Source organism: Uloborus diversus, chromosome 5 (assembly GCF_026930045.1).
Source record: "Uloborus diversus isolate 005 chromosome 5, Udiv.v.3.1, whole genome shotgun sequence".
Taxonomy (NCBI): Eukaryota; Metazoa; Arthropoda; class Arachnida; order Araneae; family Uloboridae; genus Uloborus; species Uloborus diversus.
This window is the reverse complement of record NC_072735.1, coordinates 55,821,712-55,841,891: the sequence shown is the minus strand read 5'-3', so window position 1 is coordinate 55,841,891 and position 20,180 is coordinate 55,821,712.

Sequence of the window (20,180 nt, the reverse complement as noted above, 5' to 3'; positions counted from 1 at the left end):
AGAAAGTGATGAAGGATTCGTTAGCTCTTCCTCCAAAAAATTTGAAATTAATCCCATAAATATGCAAATTTAGGCTCTCTTTGGTCTCGTGAGCAATAGGTGACTCTGAGGACAACAGCATTTAGAGAACGTCCAAGTGTCTAAAGTTGGAATCAAGATATGATGTAAACGAAGGAGCAAAATTTTGAGAATAACACAGTTCTTTTTTGAGGAGAGAGATATAATTTCTCTCCCAATTAAGGCCGAAAGTTATAATGTAAAAGACACGTGTTAAATTTTGTTATTTTCTCCTAATATTTTCGTTTTTTTTTCTTTTTAAAAAATCCTACAATCACAAGTCTTTGGGAGGGGCCATGGCCCCCATGGCCCCCTCTAGATCCGCCCCTGATGTTACCATCATGAGATGTCATACAAATGCCCTATAGTTTACAGAAACTTATAAGTGCATCTAAAACCAGTTAAATACACTAGTCAACACCAAAAATGCATCCGGCTCAAAAATAGCTATTTCCGAAGTATTTTGTCCCGCTAAACAAGAAAACCACCATAAAAAGTAGAGATTACCTCTAGTTTTCAAGATACAGAGTGAACTAGGATAGTGAAATCTCACTAATGCTCTTTTTTCCTGGGAGATAGAAACACCTCCCATGGAACAGATTATCTTTTAAACTTCGACCCAGGTTGGGATAGAAATCTCACAACATGAAAATCGAAATAGACTTCAAGAAATTTAAATTCTTTGAAGAGAAATGCCCAAAATTACTCTGTAGTAGATCCATTCGTTTCTACTTCCGCCAATGCTCATTTTGCTGAGAATACTGAAGAACTTTGTTAAAACTAAATAAAGACAATTTTCCAATACCTTGGAGGGACACTTCCAAGATATATTGAAGTTAAGGTTAAGTAGAGAATTTTTAACGGCCCTTTAAATACGCTCAATTATGAAAATCACTGTTTTTGAAAAGAAAAATTGCGAGGGGAGAAGAAAACACCCAAGAAGCTTTTAAGGGTGTATTACAAGTATTTCTAAGCAGCAGAGAAGACAAGAACTGAAAACATTGGTCAAACACTCAATATGAAAGTTCTGTGACGATTGATGAATGATGTGTCTCTGAAACTCTATTTTTGTTCACTTCTTCCAGGATATTTTGTTTAAAAACCAAAGCTACGAGCAGAGAGCACTAGGTAAGTTTTCACCAGGATATCTTTACAAGATATCAGGGTCATTGGGCTGAGTTAATGCTCACCAAATGCTGCTGAACTATTAGAAGAGATGGTCCTTAATTGACGTACAAAAAGCAATCGAAAATGAAGCGTTTACAGCAATAAGCCAAAAGCAACCACTGCTTTCCAAAAAATAAGTTTTGTTTCATAAAACAAAAGGTATTTAATAATATTTATTAGACAGGATTTTTGTTTTCCTTATTGACATTGCCTTTAAATTAATGTGTAGTTGCTGTGCATCTTTCTCTAGTGTTTATATGTATCTTGAAAACAAGAGCTAACGAAAAAAATCCACTACCATATTCGTTTATCTCGACCCAAAATTAGTAGGAATTGACTATTTAAAACCAGGATGCAGACAAAAAACTCTATTTTGTTGACTAGTGATATTAACGGTTTCCCAAACTAGTTTATATTTCACAGCAATACAAGTTACTCGTGATAAAAATTCCATGTCTTCTTTGGCTCTTTTATTAACAGTACGTGAACTGTAGCTATGAACTTTATGTTTGCTTCAGAGAAGCCTTCATTCAAAATTCGCATTATGATTAATTTTAATGTTATTGCTGTACGTCAACGAATTTTTGTAAGAATGGGTTTTGTATTTAATCATTTGATGCCCCCTTAGTTTCGCTGACACGAAATCCCCCTCCCCCTTGTTTTGCAGTTTCAGTCATACCTTTTGATATATTAAAGGGGAGAGGGGATATGAAATGTCGGTGACACTAGGGATAAACCAATCGTTCAATAGGAAAATTACATGATATTTACTGTTTTTTGCCCATACCTTCTTTTCTTTAAGAACAAATATGGTCAATCAAGGTACGGAACCTAAGTTAAAAAATCCCCTATCCATAAAAAAATGAATCATCAAAATCAGTTCACTAGATGAGACGCTATGGGCGGTATTAAATGACCATCGCCTCCTTTTTGAAGTCGGTTAAAAAGTAATTTTGAATGAAAGCATAAGAAGAATGGTACTAGTATGAATGCAGATGTATGTATTGCATTTCATTTGCGATGTTTTCAAAAGAAATTAGTTTACTTTTTAAAGAATTTTATCTATTTAATTTACTGAAGCAATGTATTTAGTTTATTTATTTATTTACTTATTTATTGAATTTTCTTAAAAAAATTATTTATTTCATTTATTTATTTATTTTAATTTATTTATCTTTTTAATCAATTTATTTATTTATTTATTGTTTCTGATGTCTTAATATCAAGGAAAGACGTAGTTTAAAAATCAGTAGCATTCAATAGTTTATTAAAGAAATTTTGAGCTTGAAACACGCACATATCCCGCTGTCCTTAAAGTAAAGAATAATATTATTTTGAAATTCGTCTTTAATTTACTTTACTTGTGCCATCGAGAACACATTGCTTGTGCTTTAAGTGCCGACGCAAATGAAGTATCTTAATTTTTTTTTTTTTTTTTTTTTGTATTGTTGACTGTAAATTAAATAACTAAATCTTCCGCGTAAGCAAATGGTTCTTTTCCCATAATTCAAGAGGGACCGTGAGCGGGACTTAGCATGCGAAACGATGCGTGAGCCTTTCACGCAACACCAACTCACTAGTGATCCATCGCCGCGACTTAAGGTCAACGGAATAGGGATGCAGGTGATTTGCGTGCGAAGTTGGGAATGGAGGGAGAGGCAACATGAGTTGGGACTGCTCGGCCACAAGGAAGAGCTATTCAAGGACTAATCGATAAATTTTTGCCATGATGATGCTGGATCATCGTGTCTTCCTCTTAATAATTTTAAAAGGTATAATAAATTTCGCCCACCGAAAGAGGGTAGAAATGCTGCTAGAAGAATTCCCAGAAACTTATGGTGAACTTTACCGGCATCCATGTTACCAGTACTTTTTACTGTGACATTATATTTCACTGTGAGTGGTGTCACAATTTTAGGTGGCCACAATAACCAACTGGCGTCGCGATTGTTTTTTTTTTTTTTTCTTTTCAGACTATAATTTGCTATAAGCACTCCATTTTACAGTAATATTTAACCACTTTGTAAACAAAATGAAAGTATTCCATGTAACATATTTCGATAGATAATACACTGTTGAAACTGCGGGTTGTATGTGGCACCTTTTAGGGCTCACCGCTGTAGCCCAAGAGGGCCATTTGGCTCCCTGTGGAACTGTTAAGGGTGCTAGAGGGAACCAAATGAAACCTTAGAGGTGCCATAGGATACCATATGGAACCTAATGGCATGCAGATACTGCACTTTACCTTCCCACGACAGTATTACACTCCTTTGGAAAAATGCACATGGGGCAAAAAAGTAGATACTGTTCAACCACGGATTGATTGGAATTTTCAAACGTCCAGATATGACGAATATATGTGAATAAGGGGGAAAAGTAAAAATTTGATGCGCGTATTCCGCTCATTTGAATGAGACTCTGCTTCTGCAAAAGCAGACATCGGTAAAAAATCATGGATTCGTTCATTTCCGGTTGTAAAACGGATGTTTGTCTTTCCATACAACCCGTGGTCAGACAGTATGTACTGCACGGACTTATAATCTTTAGTTTATAGCTTCGTGTAGCAACAAATGTCAATATTACAGTAAATGAAAACAATATGAAGTAAAAACTTTGACGAACTTACATTTATTACTTTAAAAATAAACCTCTTTGTTAATCGAAAAAATACTAACTTGAGTTACTAAATTCCAAAAATGTTAACGGTGCAACAAAATATACTCGGAAACCTGAAAGCGAAGTCTCATTTTTTGAACCAAAAATTCTCTTCAGCTCTAAATTTAGTGAAACTAACCGATTTAAAATGAGCTACAGATAAGCTTTAGGAGTCACTAAGTTCTTTATTATTAGCTTTTATTGTACTTGCTCCGTCTTGGACTGGTCAGTGGGACAAGCTTTTTATTCGTTGTCAGACATAAAAATTAAATAATTGTATGGAAATGTGGGGCAAAGTGAAATAGTTAAGATAACCTTTTTTTTTTTTTTTTCAGAATGAACAAGATGGAAATTTGATCTGAAAATTACGGTATATAAAGAAAGAACAATATATTTTACAATAAAACTTGCATTAAAGCATTTTTTTTTTTTTTTCAAAAAATTTAGACCTCCAAAAAAGGTGGTAATTTTCCACTTCCTTTTTTACATAGGGCAAAGTGAAAAATAAAATATTTTTTTAATGAAATATTTTCTATCCAATTATTAAAGATATTTTTGATCAGATAAGTGAGTAAACAAAAGAGTTAATGAATAAATAAAAAGAAAATGGAACAATTAACGAAAAAATAAATAAATAAATATGTCACTTTATAAGAAAAGATAAATGAGAGAATGTAAAATAGTGAATGAATAAGAAAATAAGTGAAATAATGAATAAGTAAGCAAATTAATAAATGAAGGTATGTAAATGAAATAATTAATAAATGAGTATGTAAGGGCTTTGATAAAAGATTGAATTAGTAAATGAAATGAACTATTTCACTTTGCTCCATCTACTTTGCCCCACATGCACTTGGCTAACTGTACAAAGCATTTTAAATACAAATAAGCTTAGTATTAAACAAATAAATGCTGTAAAAATTTAATATTTAAAATGTTAATAACAAGCACTTTAACATTTAATAATAACACAAATAATTTTCGACTTACATCAAAAAATTTGAACATGAGTATCAATTTTTGAAAATTGCTTGTATTATCATATTCTTTGATTTTCAAAGATATTTTTTTCTTGACTGGAATAGATTATATATGTTACTACATAGTTAGAATATTAATAGATAGCTGCCGCTAAAAGCACAGTAAATATTCCACCATTTCACTTTGAATCACAGTCCCCTAATTGTTAAGTTAATTTTAAATAGTTAACAAAGTAATTTCAAGCTGAATTTAGGCAAGCATTGATTTATGAATTTTAGACTTTTGATTATTTTCAAGGTTTTCTTTGATTCAAGTCATCAGTTTAAGAGCGTTTTTAAAAAAAAATTTCCGCCATAAACTTGTTTAACTGTTCGTGAATGCACTCGCAGAAGCAAAAATTCTAGCTAATTGTTTAAAATGAGTTACAAACAAGTGTAGAATGAAAAAAAAGCTTTTAAAATTGCTTTCAGACTTCTGAACAAGCAAAGTCTCTAAAAATTGCCTTATTTGAAAAGTTTCAAAAGCCCAAAATCAACAAATCTATACTTGCTTAGGTTCACCCTTGAAATGAACTTGTTAACTTCAATAATAAAATTAACTTTCTACGAGTAATTACTATAATTCATTTTTGTTGGCAAATTTAAAAATCTTGTCCCATCCTCCAGCGACAGAACAAGTTTTAAAAAATGATCCACCGTAGTTTGAAAAACTCAATTTACTTTTCGTAGAGTAGTAACAAGGAGCAGAAAGAAACTTACACCTGGTCATCATATAATCATTAAAAGACTTTTGAGGAAAGAAAAAATCAACTTCCGCAGGAGGAAAGGAAAAAAAATCCATCTTCGGGATTCAATGAAAGTAGGGCGCCGCATATTTTTCGCTTCCGAAGGTCACCCCTACTGAGTTAGAGCCGAAAACTCGAAGGCTTTTGAACTAGCGGCTCGCTTTGGTCATTGCTTACGCAAGGTTCTCTGCTGGTGAGATTTTAATGATATAATTATACTTCTCCTTAATGGCAACATGCTGCCTGCGAAGAGCAATAAAATTCGTGGACTTTGTCTCCTGCTGATCAGAAACCTCTTTAATGATCATTCTTTGTATTTTTCTAAAGTGCATTGCATATTTTGTACCACCACAAGTTTAATTTTTAACTAGCTGATAAACCTGGCTTCACCTGAGCGAAGCGCTCAAAATGAAATTGATGTTTCCTAAACATTTGCCCTTTTTCTTGAAAATCTTCTTTTGACTATAATATGAAAGCTGTGGTCATAGAATGAAAAACGAGCTGATGTGTGCATCACATGACTTCCTTTTACCCCAATTTAATGTCATTTCCCCATTACTGGCAATTTTAATGTGATTCAATAGTTTACTCTCTAAATATCACCAACAGTGGCCAAATTAAAATCAGATTTAAAAAATAAAAAATAAAAAAGCCAAATTTGTCGTCAATTTGGCGACAAAACTTGGCGACCAAAAGTCTGGCGATATATTGCCAAGTGTCCGCCAAATTATAACACCACTTGAGTTTACATCGAAATTAACAATGATTCCCCCCTCCAAAAGGGGCAAAAGACCAATTTAGAAACACCTGAATGCAACCAAAAGGGTAGATGCATAACTAGACCCTTCTAGGAGTTTACTTACCAAGTTTCAACTTTCAGCAAAGGGGGGGTGTTAGGGGTGAAAACACCCCCCCCCCCACCCAGAGGCATTGGTTTCAATATAAATGCAAATTATAATACTGTAGTTTATGCATATTAAAGGGCTGTTTTGATCCAAAAAAAAACCCTTTTGAAGGTCTTTTGATTAAAAAAAAAACCCTTCAGAAGGTTTTTTGATCAAAAAATCCCTTTCAGATGGTATTTTAAATTTAAAAAAAAAACTCATCTCCAGAAGGTATTTTTGATCAAAGGAAAAAACCTCCAGAAGGTATATTTTATCAAAAAAATAAAAACCCTCCAGAGGGTATCTCTGAATGCAATAGAGGCTTCTTGAAGTAAAACATATGTTTCAATCACTGAGCTTATATCTACCTGAAGTGTTTCACTTCTTCAAATGTATTGCGAAAGGGTACGGGCGAGACATGTACAGAACAAAGACAGACAAAACTTCTCCATGTTTGTTTTGTTAACAAACATCTAGAGTGTACTAACTTTACAAACCGTTGAGTTCTGCACTTTAGTGTGAAGAGCCAAGAGCGTACTGCGTTTACCTAACTTGATCATTCTTTCCGTTTTAAACGGAACAATCCCGTTTTCAGGTATCACATAGTTGCGTAAAGGGGAAATGTCTCGATTTCTGCGCAACGAGGGAAACACTGGTATTTTTCAACCGAAAGTCGAAAAGTCGAATTGTTTAATCACTTTCATACCATATACCAATAATTTGTGTCATGAAAACTTTCGCATAGTTATTGAATGTATTTTATTTTGCTTCGTTTTGATGCAGCTATGAAAAGGGTGTTTTAAATTCTGAAAATTTTGTAAACTGCCGAAAAAGCACAGATACAAATCGCACTTGTTAAAGGGATGTCGGTTGTAGAAGTAATTAGGGTGAAATTCTTCCAAGAAATTTCTTTTTACTTAAACTCAGTACATAATAATGATAGAAAAAACATCGATTCTCAAACATCGATGGTAAAAGCGTCGATGTTTAAATAAAAACATCGATGTTTCGAAAACATCGAAATCGATATCGCACTTCTAGAGTAAACATTCTGAAAATGGATTACGCTTTGTCATTACCCACCACATTAGTACTATTTATCAAATACGTATCAGTATTTTTGATCATAGAGTAGTAGTGATTTACGATGTTTAATTTTTAATATTGAACTTTCTAATTCCTCACCAAAGGGGAATTACATTTTTTACACTCAACTACAGAAAATTAATTCACAATTAAATTATTACGATTAAGTATAAAACATTAACTTTCTGATGAGAAATGGGTCATGTTTTTCTTCAATAAGCAGAAAAATTCTCATCAGAGTTGAAATATTTTATTTCTAATTGCTACTCATTGGACATCATTTTTCTGAACTGAATATAACTTTTTGTTAACTAATAAGCACTGCTATCGAACATTAAATCCTGATAGCTTTTCAAATTTAAATATTGAATATTAGTTAGATTTAAGGTTTTAAATTATTTTAAAACAATCAGTTTCATGTACAAAACTTTATTTAGTAACTAGAAAATTGCCCGTCAAGATTTGGCAGGTGAAAATTGCTTCTACATTAGAACGAAGAAATTGCCTGTTTGTTGATATTTTGATAGTTGAAATTTTAACCCTAACTCCAATGGATTAACCCTGAATTTCAGTAGCTAGCGTTCATTGTTGACCAATTTTTCGTTTCTTCATTCCCCTCAAATGCCACAGTTTTACCAGTAAAACAGTCAAGTTACGGATCCAGTTTAGCCTTGTTACAATAAAGCATTTCCCTGCGTTACATATTATGAAATTACCATGCCGTGGCGTGAGTTTCATTGCTGATAACGTCAGGAGCGTTACTCGATCATTGGCTATTTTATATATGAGGATGTTTCTATCAGAATTATAGGTTGGCAACACTTTTGAGTTTTTAAGCGTGTTGCATATTTGAAAATTCAATGTAACAGTTTGTTTCATGTTTTTGATGCGCCAATGATAAATGTTTAATATGTTGTTTATTAGTCATTTTACTTTTAGTCAAAGTAAAATTTGTTTTATATGAGAATATTGCTGAACTCTGCAAAATAATTTAGCAATATTAACCTTTTGATAAGAACTGAATAGGATACTTTTAACAACATAAAGCAACCTTACCTTAAAAATAATAAATTACTATTTTAATTCAAAATTAAGCAACAGACTGATAAAATGTTGGCCTTTGCATTCAAATTGCTGATTGCTCAAAGCTGTTTTATTAGCGCAACATAACGTTTTCCATATAAAGTTATAAAAAAAACCGCAGTTGGCGAGGAGTCATTGTTTGTATTAAAATACATTGAGAATCATGATGGATCAAAAGCATTTTTTGAGTATTTTTTTGTAGATAATGTAAAGGAAAGGGGGGCACATGTGAACATGGTATGTTTTACTGAGATAACTTCAAGCGAAAAATCTTGAAAAATTCTCAAGTAACGGTATTACCAGTCCTACTTGTCCAAACTTTTAGATCAATGAGCGGTTTTATGTTTCTATGATGACAACGTCTTTCTTTTTTGCAGGTAGGTATTGCATATAATTTTATCACTGCCTTCTTCAGGGGGGAAAATATATTTCAAACTAACTGCTAAGCTAAACTTAATTATTGCAAATAATCATACGAACATTCAAGTAAATTTATGACAATGTTTAAATTTTTTTATTAAATTAAGTTTTTTTTTTTTTTTTTTTTTTTTTTTTTTTTTTTTTTTTTGAGTTAGCTCTGAGGTGACTAGGGTCAAGGATGAGGCACTTGTGAACACAACATCTGAGGGCAAATGTGAACAGTTCCCATACCCTCTCCGTAATATTATTATTAGTACAGTATATTGTAAGTGTTAAAAACATGTAAATAATTATAATTATTATTTTTGTATAATAAGTTTGTAAATTTGTTATTAGTTATTATAAATGTTTTTAAATATTTATTTTTATCACTTTTTATTTTTTTTAAGTTTTTTACACTAAATAACTGATCCACAATTTTAGTATTATATGACACTTTGAGGAAATAGAAAGACACAAAAAAAATTCAATTTTCTTAAAAACTGAAATTTAAAATCATTTTAAAATACATTACCATACTATATATGAAGCTTAAAAGCAATATATATTTAGAATAATCTTTACATAATAAAATATTCTTTGTACCATGTAGTCTTATAAGTTTTTTCGTGTCTATCCAGTGATCAGAAAAGAGAGACTTGATTTGATCATGAGCAGAGTTATATATTTGGGGGAAAAAATAATTTCTTAATGACACACATACTGTACTGTTTAAACAGAAGCAGTATAGGAGTCAGTTTTTGTTTTAACATGTAATAAGAGGTAATGAAGTTGGTGTAAGTGGGATGGCCATCAAGATAAAACGGAAATTAGTAAAATTATGTTTAAGCTGAAAACATCCGATTTCAATATTTTTTAAACAAGGAGGGGCTCATTGCATATCAAAGGTTTTAATGTAACAAATGTGTAGAAATGTTGCCTTTTTTTATAAGAGACAATTGGTCTTAAGGTAAGTAATACAACATGATTAATGCTTTTTAGACGACGGATCCGACTTTAATAAAAACTTAACAGCCCCGTTTAACACTTGATCGGCGAAGGTTTTAAAAGCTAGCCTGCGATCTGTGAGACGCATCCATCGAAGCGTACCGTTCCAATCTTCAGCATAAACTTGAGTTGATGTCCAGAACTTTGACAGCGGGGGATAAATTCCACGAAAGGTCTTCCATGTGATTTTGTCGCCGAAATTGTGAAATCCTTGATTGTCAAACAAAAAATCACACGCACACTGCTCCTCGAAACGTAGTCGGAGGCCCGATCCATTGTTGAATCGGGACGTCATTCATATTATTTACCGCATAATACAACAGAAAACACGATTTTTACTGTTTTTGGCTGTCGAGGCGTTACGCGCAAGTCGCCTGCCCGCTCTCCAACCTTATGAAAGAAATAATAAAATGATAAACGTCCAATGCGGCCCCACTAGCGTAGGAGGAGGAAGTTTTTAAATGTCCTTCTCTTGGCTGCAATATAGTTTTGTTGTTTTTTGAAAGAGGGCATGATAAATAACACCCTTAAATTTCTAGCATCCTGTCAAAAATAGCTTTCGTCATGGGCTTGTGGCCACAGGCCCGAATTGCGGGCTTTATTGCCTTCTACCTTTTGGACAATACGCGCAGATCATTCAAAAGGTTGCTTGAGAAAGTGGTTTTGGGTAAGCTCTCTCGGAAGGGAAGCAGCTATTTGCGCAGTTCCGAATGCGAAAGTCGTCATAAACTTAGAAGGTGTTAAGGTTGCGCAAAACTTGAGAAGCTTGCCTTTTTAATTCAAGAGTTCCAGGAGTGAGAAATGGAAAGCTGTAAGTGGATGTAAATCACTTTGAGTGACTGTGTGCGAGTGGTTCTGATTGTGGACGATACAATTTGTAGTTGATGGTGGAAGACACGGAGAAGGCAATTGGTGGAGTGTTAATAGGAATGAAACTGAAACGGAAACAATAAAATTGAATCCTGATTAACAAAACTGAGTTTGAGGCATAACTTCATAATGTTTGCCAAGGCCCAATTAAGATATTGGAAGGCTCTAGGCCAACCAGTTTTTTGGGGGTCCTCTGTAGCCAAACCTTACAATTTCAGCCATTGACTAAAAGAATTTTAGCCATCTGAGGGCCCCTTAAAAGTGAAAGCCCAACGCCACATCTTGGTTGGCTTATTCAGTAATCAGACCATGAGTTTGCACAAGCTTTCTTTTTGTTAAATTCAGTAAATTTGTGTACTGGCATCAGTAGAACTTTTACAAAGAATAAGTTTCAGCATAAATATGATAATCTATAATGAAGTAAAATTTTCAAAAAAAAAAAAAAAAAATGACATTTTATTTTAGAAGAAACTTTTTCAGAGTTATAGCATCGCTTCATCGATACAACAGTAGAACGTCAAACTTCACGTTTGGCTTGTCCGTTTATCGACTCTAACTATGCGACAAATATAGAAAAATTAAATAACACTATGTTACATTAAAAAGAACTTATTGTTTCCTTTTAGTTTAGTACAAAAGGATAAAATTTAAAGAACGATTGCAGTATTAGTTCATGAATATTACAATACCACGTGCATATCATTGAGGCAATTACTAATTCTTATTTTATGTCAAAGGTAATAAATTATTTTTAAATAAAAAAAGAACCGACTTCAAAAAAACAAAGAGGAACTAAAAAGTAAAAGATAACTAGTCATACTTACCTAAGATTTCCTACCCAAACCTATAAATCAAATTTATTTTACAACTCCAGTACAAAATCATTTAAACTAAACCCTCAATTATAAAATAAACACTGATTTTAATTACTATGCGATGAATTATTTTAATACCTAACTAATTATATACGATCTCTAAATATTTAATAACCTTTTGAAGTCGGGGCCTCCAGTAAACTACTACCTAACATAACTGTGATTAGGTTTAGTTTTAAAGACTAATTTCACGTTTAGTTAAATTAGTGTTCAACTCAGGATTCGGTGGGGTGTCAGTTACGTTTGGTAGTTGTTTATAGGAGGCCGGAACTTCAAAATGTTATTAAAAATTAAGAGATCCTATATAATTAGTTAGGTATTAAAATAATTCATCGTATAGTAATTAAAATCAGTGTTTATTTTATCATTGGGTGTTTATTTTAGTTGATTTTTGTACTGGAATTGTAAAATTCATTTGATTTATTCGTTTGGGTAGGAAATCGTATGTAAGTATGACCAATTTTTATTTACTTTTTAGTTCCTCTTTGATTTTTGAAGTCAGTAACTTTCTTAATTAAAAATAATTTATTTCTTGCTTTTTAGTGGTGTAAATATAAAATAAGTACGTAGGGTAGAATACGGTATATGACAGAGAGGCCTTCCTGACGTACATCTCGACTAAGAAAGCGTTGAGCACAGGAGTCTAAAAGCAGCTAAGATGAGCACAATAGAGAAAGAAATAGAGCGCAGCGTCTCGGAGACTTCGGAAGACTGTGAAGAAAGGCTTTTTTAAATGCGCAATTATTTACAAAGAAAATTGTCTTCATCATCAGTTACACTTTATTAAAGTATGTTTCCGAAAGCAAATGCACGAGTCACTAGAAAACAACAGAAATCTCTTTAACTTTGCCCATAAAATTTGAAGAGTTACCTCGATTTTTCAAGGATCCCTTCTTCAGATGCTGACCTGATGACCATGGGATCACCTGGGAAGTATACCTTTTCAAACAAAAAGAAAAATAATTTTACAAATTGGTCTATTCGTGTCTGAATTATATAGGAGGACATACGTAAAAAGATTCCGACGAATTGAGAACGTCTTTTTTGAAGTCCGGTAAAAAAATAAAAAAAAACCTCTCTAATGCGCATTACATTTTATAAGATTGGCACTAAAATCTAATTCTTGTTTCCTTCCAGGATTTTTTTTGTGTGCTAATTTAAATCGAACCATTTAAATGTTAATAGTTTCCCAAACTAATTTACATTTCACAGTAATATGTGTCACGTAACTCGTGATGCAAGTAACATTTATCTTTATTTGGCCCCGTTATAGATCAACACTACACAAGAAACAGAGTATCTACTCCGATGTTGCATATCTAGAGCAATGATACTAAAAAAATCTCCTATTTGCTTCAGAGAAGTCTTTATTCAAAATTTGCGATATGACTACTAATGATTAATTCAGAGGTGATAATAAAGGGAGGTGGCAAGACGCAATTAGGGCACATCCCCCTAAATATCACCCCTCTCCTAAAGATCATCAAAGACTCCCTAAAAGCAAGAGCCCCCCTGAAAAGGGAAGATTACCCTCAACCCCCTCCCCTTGCCCCTAGGTGGGCACCCCTGATTGATATTAATGTTTTATGGAACTTTCTTTAACACTGAGTAAAGAAAGTACCATTGTTTTATGGCACTTTCTTTAACAATGGGTTTCATATTTAATCGTTTAATAAGGAAATCATATGAAGTTTATTGTTTTTTGCCCACGACTTTTTTCTAAAGAACAAGTATGGTGAAGCAAAGGTTTGGGACCCAAGTTAGACCAACCCTATCCATTGAAGAAAAAAAACCATAAAAATCGTTTCACTAAGTTAGACGCCATGAATTTACAAACAACAAAGCGCGAGTATGAATTTTGAAGAGTTCGCTCGATTTCTCCAGAATCCCTCATACTCGGACTTGATGTCCATTAGACGACCGGGAGAAGTATACCGTTTCAAACAGAAAAAGAATTGTCCTAATCGGTCAAAGCGTCTTCTAGTAATCGAGGAGCATAGTACATAAAAAAATTTCGACGAAGTCTGTTAATTAGTATTGCCATAACTGTAAATTAAACTGATAGCATAAAGAAATATTAAGTCTAGAATGCTTGTCAAACTTCAGAAATTGGACACCAGTTGCGATATATTTACTAAGGAAGATAAATTTAATCGTCGGAGAAGGGGGGGGGGGGGTTGTCTTCAATTCCCCTTGAATTGAACACTAAATATGTTTTAAAACTGAAATATTAAAAAAAAACGGAACATTTTAATGACTAAATAAAGTTATTTATTAGCAGAAAAATATATATATATATTAAATTAATTAATTCAACAGTTTTCGTAGCAAAACACATTTAATTTACTGATATGCTACATGAGCAATAGATACATTAGTAAGACTATAAATAAAATTAACAGGCGACGCCGTGAAAATCAAACATCTCGATACGTGAGAATTAAATATTGTTCAAGATAAGTTTCCTCCGTCGAGAAAATGCAATGTTCATCCCAAAACCGCGTGACCTGTGACGCATGGCCCGGCTGACGCAAGTTGGATTACGTGGCCACAACGTATGAAATTTAAAGTTCCTTAGATTTTTCCAAGACCCCTCATTAGATCCAGACAAAATTACCATGGGACCATCTGGAAAGTATGCCGTTTCAAACAAAAAAAAAAAGAATTTTTCAAATCGGTCCTGGCATCTTGGAAAAATTAGAAAACATGCATAAAAAGCCGCAGACGAATACATAACCGCCTTTGATGTCGGTTAATAAAATTAAATAACACTGTTCCATCAAAAATAGTCGGCTTATTAATTTAGTTTTAATTAGTGTTAAGGAATAAAAATTTAAGAACTAATTAGTTAAAAGCAAAAGCTTTGAAGATAACGAGTAGCGGGCAAGCATTCGACCACCGCAGCTCTATAAATTTCCCTTTTAAAACGCATATTGGTTTATTTGAGGGTACCATGAAAATTACAGGGAATTGGAAATTAATTTCGTTTCTTTTCTTTTTTTTAACACTAAATTTTTAACACTTTTTTATATTTAATCAATGATGTAAATCAGCCCAACTACGGTCCGTGAGTCACATCCAGCCCGTGAAGTCAAACCGCGTGACCCGTTGTTTTGTTAAAATGCTACAACCCAAGAAGAAAATTTATGACAATGTTAGAGAGCCAAATATTCAGAAATAGGTTTCTGAAAAACAGATGCAAGTAGTAAAAGAAGCATCAGATAATAAAAACATCAATTATTGTTTTTTTTTTTTTTTTTTTTTAATTTTTCCTTTTCAATATTATTTGGAAATTTTTCATATATTTTAAATTTTTATGTTTCCCCGCTGGAATATTTTAATATGAGGTAATACCCTCGGGTAGAAAAATGTTGTGCATCACTGACGTAAGTCTCGTTATTCCAACATTTTCGCTATTTAGAGGGCAAATTTTCAATACCACGTGACCTGTGACGCATGACACGGCTGACGCAAGTTGGATTACGTGGCCACAACGTATGAAATTTAAAGTTTCTTAGATTTTTTCAGGACCCCTTATTAGATCCAGACAAAATTACCATGTCTGGAAAGTATACCGTTTCAAACAAAAAAAAAAAAAAAATTCAAATCGGTTCTAGAGGATTACAAATGAATTGTTTTTTGCACAAATATTTGAATTTAGCATTATAAACCAAATTTTCAAGGTTTTTTTTTTTTCTTTCATAGCGACAAGAAGAAATGAAAGTCATATAGTAGAATATCAGAAGAGTTTTTGCGAGCTATTGTCAACGAAAAAAACTTGAATAAATATAAACTAGTCGACCCGTGCGAACTCCGCACTGTGCTTCAAATCGTTTCATAAGGCATTTCGCTCTTTAAGAATTTCAAAGGAAGAACATTATGAAGAAGAACCGAAAAAAAAGTAAGCGCAGAAGAGAAGGCATGTAATTTAAAGACATCAGTAACAAAACCTCGTTAAATACAACGTTGTGATAATTTGATCATAGCTCCCCTTTTAATCGTACATATTTTCAATGCAAACATAAATGTCATTAAAAGTGTGGCTGAGTGGTGACTCGTGAAAAAGCAATAATTGTGCATGTGAAAAAACAGGTTGTGGCAAATACAGTCCTGCCCACGTGAGCATCTGACGGGAAAAAGAAATATTAAAGAGATATTTATTGGCACGTATTCGAATTGGCGCCATTCTGACTAACAGCCCGACACCCCAACAAACCTAGCAATTGCGCCTTCCTTTTGGAAAGCTATTCATTGAAGGAATGCGTAGTAAAAAACAGCAAAAAAGCTTTTTGCCAAAAAAATAATAATAATAATAATAAGATCATGCATCTGTGTTTTGTCATTAACCAGCATGATACGATTTAAAATTACTCGCAAAGCATGGAATTTGATTAAAGAATGACGAAGATCTCACGTAGCGATTGAAACAAACATTCTAGAGAAGTAATAAATTTGATTGAAAATAAGTGTTTTTATCTTTGAATATTGAACTATTTCACATAGAAGGTTGCTTTAACAGTTACGGCTTAAATGCCCTCACATGTTTCTCTTTTAATCGAACACTTAAAATTCAAAACCAAAACCAGTTGAACTGAGTCCGTTCTTAAGTGTAATTTTTCGAAGGTAGACAAAATGTATTTTTTTTTCAGCAGAAAGCAGAGGAGTAGAAAATAATTTCTTGCTAATGAAGTTGATAATACTTTTAATGCTTTAAATCGTATTCGCGCGAATAAAAAATTAAAGGTTTACTGAGTGAAACTCGTAGTTTTAATCGGGCGTAGTATTTTTTCATTTGTACAAAAGGTCGAACACTGCTATTAGAAACATCTACATTTTAGCATACAATAAAAATGTTTTTCTGCACAAAAAGGATTTCTTTAGGTAAATCTAATACTTTTTTATGCTTACATTATGTTGAGTGGTCTGGATGTAGTCAAAGAACATAGTTCGATTAACAATCAACTTATCCGAATGATAACTGTAGCCTGCATAAAGGAGTCGAAACACCAAGTAGCATTCCCACTGCATTTATTTTATTAGGTGTGTATGTTATGAGCACATGCAATGCGTAATACTAATATAAATTTGATATTATGTCGGACAGCCCAAGCTTGCCCGAAGTTCAGATAGTTTATAGCCGAACGCTCTACCGAAAAATCTTATCAATTAAACCGAACAACTAAGTCCAGTGCTGTTAAGCTTTATTAAAATATGAACACACACAAAGACTTTTTTTTTTTTTTTTTTGCCGAAAGCGACGTAAAAAATGGAAAACTGCATTAGAACTTTGCTTAAAAAAATGCATAAGAACTACAGGCAGCATCAAGGTTTTGAAACAGCAAGAGGCGATTTCGAAAACTTGAATTTTCGACCGTAAGTCTTTTTTTCGTCATTGAACAGCCTGATAAGTTTTTAAATGAGAGGGGATCAATATATAAGAAAAGATATTGAAGAAAAATGTTTTTATTTTTGAAAATTTTTACAATTTGTTATCGCAGGCTGCTTAAACCGTTATAACTTAGATGGCAGCACGTGTTCATCATTTAACAGCACGGTTAAAATACAAAATAAATTGAACTATGCTCTTTTTTAAGCGTAGCTTTTCGAATGTAGTAAAAATGTGATAAGCTTTTTGTTTTTTAGCAAAAAGAAGAAAAAATATATATTTTACCCTTCAAATTGAGGTAGTATTTTATTTATTTGTACAAAGAGTCAAAAACTCATTAGAAGAAAATATATTTCAATATACGATTTATTATTTTTTTTCTGAACAAAAAAAAATTCTATTGCAGTCTGAAATCTTAAACCTGTTACTTATATTTTCGCTTACATTATGCTTTAATTTTCTTTCCAGAGCCAAAGCTTCAAAAAAAAAACACGTGCAATTTCGAAGTAATTTAGCACAAAATCACTGAATGTTTTCATATCAGCAAGGATCATTTCCTTCTCATTTATTCTATTCCTTCATAGCTGTTATTCATTTAATTCAGTGTTCATGTAATGCGCGATATTTCTCTAATTTTTTTTGTTGCAGATTGTCCGGACGTGGGCCTGAACACGTAATCTCCTGGTTACGAAGAGAACGCTCTGCCGATTAAGCTACTCAGCTCTGTCGGTCATAGCGCAAATTAAAGTTATAAGTTTGACCGAAAACCTTATTCTGGTTCTTTAAAACAGGGTTTTCGGCTAAAAGAAACAATTTTTAGACCTTGGGTCTATTTTTCGTCAGTAGCCAGCACCATAAGCTATAAAATTAGCCGTAAATCAAAGAAATCGATCAAGAATTGAGGGAAATTTGGCGTAGAAACCAAAAACAGGCTACAGAAATAATATATAAGGATAATACGGGAAGGTTCTTTGATGGAATCTCTGGTTATATGCAACATGCGGAGTAAAGATTTTTATTTTTAATTTTTACAACATAAAAGTCTTTTCGGGTATAGCACTCATAGGAGTCAGTCCGATACTCAGGTTTTACGCCAAAAAATAAGTGAAAATTGTGAAACAAACCCTTAGAAGAAGAAAAAAGATTATTTTAATGATTTTTAAATATTTTAATGGGGAATACCCCCATGAGACTCCTAACTGGCTACAAATGCTCATACTTTTGAACTTTTTACCTCTCTATCTCCTCAGAAGAATGTTAAGGGTTAATATAACGCTCCCTTATCTTCTCTTCCCTTTTAAATAAAAATAATGGCTATAAAACTGCTGAAAACTGAAAAAAATTGAAGGTGAAATTTCTAAAAACAGGGAGTCATAGGGGAAAACGGCAGTCATATTTGGATTCAGGGAGTCATTTTACATAAAAATCAGCAAATATGGTCCAAAGCATTTTGAAGGTTTTTTGGAACTAATGTCATTTATTCCCCCCCCCCTCCATTAGCGACTTTTTCCTCTTGGCGCCAAGAAAGCGTCGCCAAGAAAACGATGTGTGACGACATATGTCATACATCGTTCTTAGCGATGCTTTTTTAGCGCCAACAGGAAAAATTCAGATAAAAAAAACATGATCAAAACACTTCAGAACACAATATATATAAAAACAACATAAAACCACAGCAAAAAAACATCGCGAATATTTGTTTCAAATATACCAGAAACTAGAAAGCTTTTGTACACAAAGAAAAATTACTAGAAGGTATTGTTTAAATTAACAAATTACTATCACAGCTCACCAAAGAAATATGGTCCAATAGAAATAAAAGCTATTTTCCAACATGCATTTCATCGAACAAAAACTTTTCTTATACTCTACTAAACAAGAGCAAAGCTATTTAATATGCGATGTTTAAAGCGGAAAACATCCCCAAAATATAACAATTTCAGCCCAAAAAAAAAAAACGCTTAGTTATTCAAATTTCGATGTATGAAAAGTAAAAATGTCTCGACAGAACATCGCAAACATAAACTATACAAAAATACCATGCATTAATTTGCCATCCAGAAATGCTTTCAAAATACATACCAAAAATATCTACTATATTTTACATAAAATAACACCTTCATATTTTTATAAAATGCTAGAGTCAACTTATTTTCAGAAATTCGTACCTAAAGGAGGCACATTTACAGAATATGCCTGAATAGTTCCTGGCATCAATAGGAATTAACTTTTTGAATAAAAAAACCGTACTATTTCTGTAAAAAAAAATTTACATGCACTAAATATAAATTTAAAAACTACAAGAAACCCTCAAGATTTTGTAATAACAAAGAATTTCGGAAGTGAGAGATTTTTTTTTTTTATACTCCTAAAAAAAGAAAAAGTTACGTTTTTATTGTATAAATCCTCACACTCAGGCTGAAACACAACCTATGAAACAATGGCTCCTTACAGAGCCAAGTTGGATTTTACTCTTAATTAACGCTAAAAAGTAAGCAAGTTGGAACAGATCTAAGATTGCCTTTGGGTTGCCAAACACAGGTTAGTTTCGCCAGGGATGCCATGCTTAAAAAATTGTCACCACATTGACGAGAAAAATATTTCAATTTCGTGCAAAAAATCGGATGCCGCCAAATGGGGGGGGGGATATCACATCTGGTCCAAAAAAAACCTATTGAAGTTTCTTTGGAATTTAAAACTTTTCATCAAATCATTAAATTAGATTTACAGTTGCTTTAAAACTCTATTTAGCGAGTGAAGCGGTTTTGACTGCAATTTGAAATATTTCGCCAAATAAACAAAGAAAGACATCAAGTTGATATGAGGTCAAATTGCATTTCCGATTACTTACAAACAACATAAGCTACTAGTTTCAAAAACGTTTTCAGAAATGCAAAATTTAAAAAGACTGAAATACGGATTATACTACACTGTTGAAACCAGCG